General features: G+C 42.8%; 1 long non-coding RNA gene across 8 annotated transcripts in view; it reads right to left on the bottom strand.

Annotated features, from left to right (window-relative positions):
- Positions 1-448: 448 nt before the first annotated feature.
- Positions 449-7,680, bottom strand: part of LOC116997300 — a 23,913-nt gene continuing 16,681 nt past the window's right edge. For 6 of the 8 annotated variants that reach the window (XR_004418151.1, XR_004418152.1, XR_004418154.1 and 3 more), the window contains 3 exons: positions 5,334-5,511; positions 3,200-3,295; positions 449-1,533 (listed from right to left, as the gene is read on the bottom strand). This is a non-coding gene — a long non-coding RNA (uncharacterized LOC116997300). The remainder of the gene's footprint in view (positions 1,534-3,199; positions 3,296-5,333; positions 5,512-7,680) is intronic. The other 2 variants (XR_004418155.1, XR_004418157.1) reach the window with 1 other exon arrangement.

Raw genomic sequence — 7,680 nt, 5'->3', positions numbered from 1 at the left:
GTTTTGAAAATGAACTCTCAGTTATCAGCACTGACTATGTTGAACAACAGCTAAATTTCTTGTACATACCTTTTTTTCCAAGCTTTACAAAAAATAAATCAAAGTAAAGTCTTCATGCTCTGCAGATCTGTGAGCATTTTTGAGAGCTACTAAGGATTTGCCACCTATTAGAGAAAATAGGTGGGAGAGATTTGGGAATTTTCTGGAATGGATCATTCATGAGCAGATTACTTAGAACTGCTGTATTACAGCAACTCTGCTGTTTCTTTCAGGAGTATGAAATATGAGTATCTTTTCTTAGTTCAAACTAGTAACCAGAGCAAAACCAATTCCTTTTAAATGGTATGTTAATAAAGCCTCTGCAACCTTACAGTATCTAGGTATTTTGTTTCTCAGCTCAAAACAAAATAAATGACAGCGCTATAAACAGATGAGATAAGCTCTGTAGGAAGAGAGACTTGGTATCATTTATTGTAGTAATAAAGACAACTCGAATAAGATACATTTTGCCATGTATTCAACCACATTTATATTTTTAGATCACTAACAATAATAGCTATCTGTTGGATTCCCGTGATGATTCAGATCAATATGCCTTAAGATTTGAAAGATTGATAGATTTTTAAAACTGTCCTCTTTTTACAGATGAAGAAGGACATATTTCCATTGCTCGTATACTTTGCTATTTAGTGGCAGACTCCATGATATGAGAATGCCTAATCCAACCCCAGTTTAAGTGCAGTTACATTCCCCCATCTCTACCAATGCTTTAAAATGTCCACTTTATCACACTGAAATCTTCAGTTTAGTTTAGAAAATAGGATGGGGCTCCCAGATAAATGTTTGCATGGCAAACTACTCCTGCCTGTCTTCATGTCTAAAAGCTATTAATAGCTACAGGGAGTGGATGTGCAAGACCAGAGAGGGAATGCTTTGTACTCCCATGGACTGTATCAGTCACACAATGCAGTTATTTCATTGAACTTGGGTTCAATGCGTGGGTTTAAAATTTCAGTCAGTTTTGGGCTTGTTGGTTTTGGTGTTTGGGTTTTTATTTGGTGTTGGTTCTTAAAAAAAATTAAAAAGCAAAAAAAGTCAAAAAGTCTTTACCTCTCAAAAAACACCAAGAAGTTCACGTGATGAAGAGCTTCAATTGAAAATTAAAAAAGGTTATGGAAGATTTTCCACTTTTGGTGCCTGTGGGTAGAGCAGCTGGTCTCAGTGGAACAAAGGCAAGGATAAAGCCATCTTCTTCATGAATGAAATGACAACAAGGGATACTGCCACCAAAAGCGAAGCCTGCTCCAAGGCAGCTCTGTACAAACCATCATGAGGAACACTTCAGGGTGAGGGAGCTGAGAGCACGGCACAGGCACTGCAGTCACATGGAATCAGGTGACAGGAGGAAAGGGATGCAGTGTTTGCAGTTCTCCAGCCCTGCTGCAGACCTCCAGAGGAAGTGCATGCTTCAGGTTAAATCAGGTCTTGGAGACATCCTCCTGCAGCACCTCGGTGAGAGGCAAATCCACATCCCTGTGGAAACAGCAGAAGAGTGATTAATTTAATCCCTTGCCCTTCCTTAGAACAGATACTAAGAGACAGTGAGGAACAAAATTTGTACAAATACGTGTTTCTTCTTCCTTCTTTAGCAGAGAAAAGGAGGAGCAGATTCCATATGCCCACCCCTCCCCTGATCAAGCATTTAGCAGAAGGGGGGAGAAGGGCTTTTCTGCAGAGCCTGTGCCTTTGAGGCAGCAGCAGGGCAAGAGTTCAGTTTTACGACTCTTGGCCCCAACACAATTTACCATTTACAAACTAATCCTCCTCTGCTGGAGAGCACAAGGCCTGCTAAAGCTCTCATGTCCACTTCTCTGATTCTCCATTGTCCACAGTGACAGGGAGAAGCCGAAGACCTAATCGGTGTGTAATTCAATCGCTGTCCAGGCTGTGTCACAGCACAATGCTCTGCTTGTAGTGCCACGGGCTGAGGCAGCCAGCTACTGTTATGCCCCACAGCAGGTGTGAAGAATGTCACTGGCTCAGACTGTGTGCTGCCCCTCTCTCCAGGTCCATTGCTGACACTCTGCTCACTCACCACTTAAAGGCTGTTTTTCCTACTGGCAGCAAGCTAATTGTCGGCTCTCTGGCGAAAGGGCACCCTCAGTATTTTTGACCCTGAACTGGGAATTCCTGCACAGCATAACATAGGCCTCATATAAAGTAAACCTCTTTGCTCTCCAGATCCCCTAGATGTGGAGGCCTGCTAACAAGCTCTTTATTTCCTTAGTCCTAATCCAGCAGTTAGTAAATTATGATCTACCACACCCAAACTATTTCACTCTGTTGTTCCTCACCACACAGGACACTGGACATTGCCACACTTTCTTTAGGATGGTTTAAATTCTTGGTACCTAATTACATTTTAGTCAGCAAAAGACAGATGCCTAAAAAAATTCCTATCCAGATGCAGGTCGTTAAAAACCTCTGGAATACCAAATTAAATGTGTTACCACACTTAAATACAGGGCTACTCTGAAAATGGCACTTGCAGAATTTACTACTCCACCAAGACTCGAAAACAGCACTTTCATTCATCTTGAGCTCAAGCAAGCTGAGGAAGAGAAGTGCAGAGGAAGAAGGCAGGGCAGCGGCTGCCACTTGATCAGTGGGTGTGGGTATCACCCAGCCATGCTACCAGCAGATAAGGAGACAGCACAGTACTGTTGATGTCACAGGATGTCTCCCCTGGCTCAGAGCTATATCACACAGTGGTGTGTGGTGTTTCTTTCCACGTGTAACAGTGACTTGTCCAAGGGATGTGAGAACAGAATGAGCACAGAAACACCCTACTCCTAACACATCTCTTTCTTTAACAGCCTTGAGAATTTAATTCATGTAGTTTTTCTGCTACTATTTTTCCAGTTCCTTAATTTTCATGCAGAAGCAAACCAAATAGCAGGAACACCTGATGGAAGAGCTACACCGGGACAGAAATCATACAGACCTGTACAGCCACAGATTTTCATCCAAAAGAATAAACAACTGAAGACAGCTGCATAACCTGACCAACCCAAGAAATAAATAAACCAAAATGGAAACAATTTCCCTGCCACCACATAGGTAACTTTCAATCAATATATTTGGCTATTTAGACTATTTCTGTGCAATTCTACACATGAATTATAGTTACCAATCTTACCTAATCCTCTAAAGGGATGAAATACTTTGTCACACTTGCAAATTCTGGGATTGCAGCGAGCAGATGAAGAAAGATGATCCAGCTTCTTACCACTTGCTACAGAAAAGTTCAGAATATTCATTATTCAAAATATGAACTGGACATCTGTATTTACAATGTTTAACAAGTCTTGCTTAGTGTTGAAGCCAAGCTGCTCATTTCACCCATACTCATCTACTGTCATCATCGACGGCTGATTTCCAAACATGGCCAGACACCAGTTTTCATGGCAGGGGTCATGAGACATTCTTGCATCCTGAATCAGGATTCAGCAATGCCATGTGCCAAGCCTTAGAAACATGCAAAGCATTTACAATGGAGCACCTGCGGAAATCCCATTTCCTGACAAAGAGAGGCCTTCGACATCCATGTTTTCTCCCACTCTTAGGTTATGCTGTAATGAAATCTGGCCTGAATATCCTTTTACAGCTGTACAAGGAAGTATACTTGCTTAGCATTTACCCCTCCTTATGGAGGTTCAGTGGAAACCTGGTTGAGCAATCAGCAAAGTTACACAGAGTGATGATCCCTGGCTGATGGATATGACAAAAACCACACGGGATAGGGACACAAAGTGAGCCTATCAGAGAAAGTGGGTGGACTCTGGTAACTTTAGTGAATACAGGTAAGAGGGTGGAACCCTTAGGAGCCACATTCAACTTGGTGTTAATGCCAACAGTGACATATGCAGACACAACCAGAGTGCATGCTCCTGGAAAGGGAGGCCAGGAGCACTGCTGCAAACAGCATGGGAATAATCAGAGAATGCAGGACTTCATGGGAACCACTGCCAGGTCAGTGACAAGAGATGAAGGGGAATAAATTGAAGGAATGCTGGAAGGGAATTAGAAAGGGCTGTCTGTGATGCCAGTGATGGAAATGACTTTGAACAGCTTATCCTGTGAGACTCCCTGCTCTGCAGGGGAGTACTCCCCACTACCTCTTGCTGCAGGTCTGGGTTGCCCTTACTCCAAGCTGCCCTCATCCCTTTGAAGGCTGTGACTACCTTACCCCACAAAACCTGCATCCTTGTCCTGTCCCTGTCACTCTAATTAAGGGTTGCTGCTGCTTTACCTCTGACACAAACTATCTGTGCCCTCTCCTCAAACTCTGACCTTAAACTCCCAACCATCACATCTCCATATACCCCTCTGCCTCCATTTCCTGGCACTGCTTCACACCCCAGATTATCTCTGCTTTGGTTTTCCTCCCTCTAGCAGTGTGAGTGTGAAGCCCAAGCTGTCACAGGTAGCTTGGCCATTAGCCTGTGCACTGTTCTATGCCAAATCTCAATCTCACTTTTGCTGGGCCACTCACTGGAGCTTTAAACCAGTAACTACAACCAGCCCTGCTGGTCTTTAGTGATCCCTCAGCCTCTTTTTGGGAACCATAATCCATCAGGGTACTGGGTAGACTCAGTGGATGCAGAGTGATAGCCACTGCTCCCTATTTCCACAAGGAAATGCTAGAATAACTTTTGTCTGCTAGGTATAACAAGGAGGACTCCATGGCACGTTTCCCTGTTCCTTCCTTGCTGCTGATCAGTCGTTCCTCTGGGTAGTCCAGGGGACCTCCCCCCTCCTCTTGGCCATGACAGTGTACATTCAAACAGCTGCTCGGGCTGGATGAAGCACCTGCTCTGGGTAACAGCAGCTGGAGTTCATTTTGGGTCCAAAGGGCTGAGGCCAAGCAGGCTGACCGCATGTGCACTAATCCAGTATCATCACCAACTCCACCAACAACAGGTGCCCTTTGAAGAGGGAGGCAAAAACTATTTGGGGAGGAACCAGAGCTTTATAAAGGACATTATGGGCCAAGTCCTCAGCTGGTACATGCTCAGTTTAAAGCATGTACCCTCTTGAAGTTGTATGAGTAATGCTCACATACACAACCACAAGATTTGGCCCACTCTCAGTGCTGCTTCCCTTCTGTTTTTAGTTTTCCTAAGGATTTTTACCTCCTCTCCTTGCTTTGCATTTATCTTCCATCAATAAAGAAACCTTACTGTCCGTTGCTTCAGACCAGACAGCTCAGAGTCACAAGCTACACATCCCAGATTTCACTATCCTCCTGTGCACAGGTAACACAGTCTTACCATGCATCCCTCAGTCCTGCTTGAGTCCTGGAGTCCAGATCATGAGTCTGCAGCAACAGGAAGGAGGATAATCCCATTCTGGAACAAATCAAACCAAACCCCGTCAAGGTCCATTAAGAGAGGTCTTTCAGCACAGGCATCCTAAGACTTGTCATGCACTAGCTCAAGCCAGTGGTCCCTGCAGGACAGAGCACAATTTCAATGTATGATCCTGACAAATCACACAGAAAGAGAAAAAAAACCCCAAACCCTGTCAGAAACTATTGGCCAAACCATCTCCAAGGGAAGATGGTGGAAGATTTGTTTGCCATCCAATACATACAAATCTCTTTTTAAAGTCCCTCTTAGTGTATTTCTGATAAACACCTGAACTAATGAAAGGCTCTATGTTTTTTTCTTTTCTGAGTCTTGCCATACTGAGCTCCAGAGACCAGTTCTGTAAATCTGGTCTCACTCACTGCAGTTACTCTAGTGCTTCTTTCTAGAGAACCTGGAAGCTCCCTGGAGCCTGAGAATGGAGCTGGATTCACAGAGATGGCACTGCAGAGCACGGCCAAAAGCACTCTGCTCATGCCACCCACGTAAAAACAGTATTTCCAATTGCTTGTTGATCCACTATCAGAGGAAAACATGACCTTGCTGCAAGTTGCTCATGTGAACCATAGTCTTCATGACTTTGTATTCCAAAATTTATTTTCCTGAACTACGCGTCTTTTAATTCTTGACTTTCCAAGATTCAGATTTAAGCCACTTTTCCCTTGGGACCAAGTGTCAGCTGGCTTATATTACAAAGAGAAGCAAAGTGATGAGAGACACTTGGTACTGTCTCAGAGTGGTAGTGAGAACAGTACAGGCAGAAAAAGCAGGCCTCAATCCATAACAGTTCCTGACATCTCACCCACAAGTATAGACAAGTGTAACCTGCACTGCGTTGGCTTGAACATTTAAATAAGTCTCCAAGAATTTCGCTTGATGAACACCACAGCACAGGTTAGATAATTCTTCACCAAGGATGAGATAGACACTCAACCACACAGGAACCTCCAGTGCTGGAAATGTATTCTCAGCTGCTGCAGACTCACACACTCCCTTTGAGGCTTTAACCACAGTTCCGAAGTTGGGAAACACCAGAGCATGCATGAACATACGCAGAAGGCAACACTGCACACTTGTGCAGCAGTTTTGTCCACATACATGCCTGAGGGAACCACTTTGCACCCTTGTACTGAGCACTAGAGATACCTACACATTCCTGCCCTTCCCAGCCAAAGCAATAAAACACTGCAACATCTGACACCACAGAGCTCTCCCTATCCCTCTGAATCCTCGCTGCCGCTTGCTGTCACTGGGCACATTTCACGCAGGCCAGCTGCACAGGATTTATTCAACCAGTTTTGGAGTATCAAAGCTAACTTTTTTTTTGTCTTTGCCCCAGGCAGGCACTTGGTATGCAGGATTTAAATCAGAGAACAAAATGTTCTGTGAAATTTGTAAATACTCAGCCCAGTAAATGCTAAATTCAAACAAAAAACCCCCAAAAAACCAAAACAAACAAACAAAAAAAGGGATAGCAACTGAAGTGGTTTAAAAATCAAAAATAAAGCTTTTCACTGTATCACTGTGGGTAATGCTATTGCGTCGTAAAGATCAGAATAAATAACTTCCCAAGATTGATGGTGCTGACTGTTTAAGTGATAGAAGCCAAATATACGCTGAGTTCTACCTTATAATTTCAGTGAAATCAGGAGAACGCTCAATTCAACAAGTGTTCTGCAAAAAGACACTGAAATTGAAAAAGCAATTTGTTTGATCCTTGCAAATTGGCAGAGAAGACTTTGTCTGGGACATACTGCCACAAACTTACTACAATCTAACAGCTATCATAGTAAGATTTTTAAAATGCATTTAAAGTCATTAAAATAGAATTAGGTAGAAGATGATCTAAAAGAAGTACTTTGACCAGAAAGCAGCAATAAAGGGTCATTTGTGACTGGAACTAGAAGAGGAATTACTTCACTGGAATTTAGAATTGCCTTTAAAGCCCACAATGTTTGAGTGAAATTATCTACTTCTGCTTTGTTGATTCACCGTCATGGGTTCCATCTTAATACAAAATTTTAAAAAAACATTTAGCTGTTGAATGTTTACATTAAAAATTTATATCTCTTTTTTCTCAAGCAGTTTCACCGAGATTTTGAAAGGATTCTTTTACAAAAATTATGATTCATTATTTTTTGATGACTACAAAAGCCAAAACATTAAGAATATGTTCCCCTTCACCTGTAAACATTTCACACTCCTCTTACCACAACTGTGGCTTTAATTTCTTCTCTCTCAAGCCAAGTAG

Source organism: Catharus ustulatus, chromosome 6 (assembly GCF_009819885.2).
Source record: "Catharus ustulatus isolate bCatUst1 chromosome 6, bCatUst1.pri.v2, whole genome shotgun sequence".
Lineage (NCBI taxonomy): Eukaryota > Metazoa > Chordata > Aves > Passeriformes > Turdidae > Catharus > Catharus ustulatus.
Note: the sequence above shows the minus strand (reverse complement) of the source record. Positions and strands in the feature narration are given on the sequence as shown.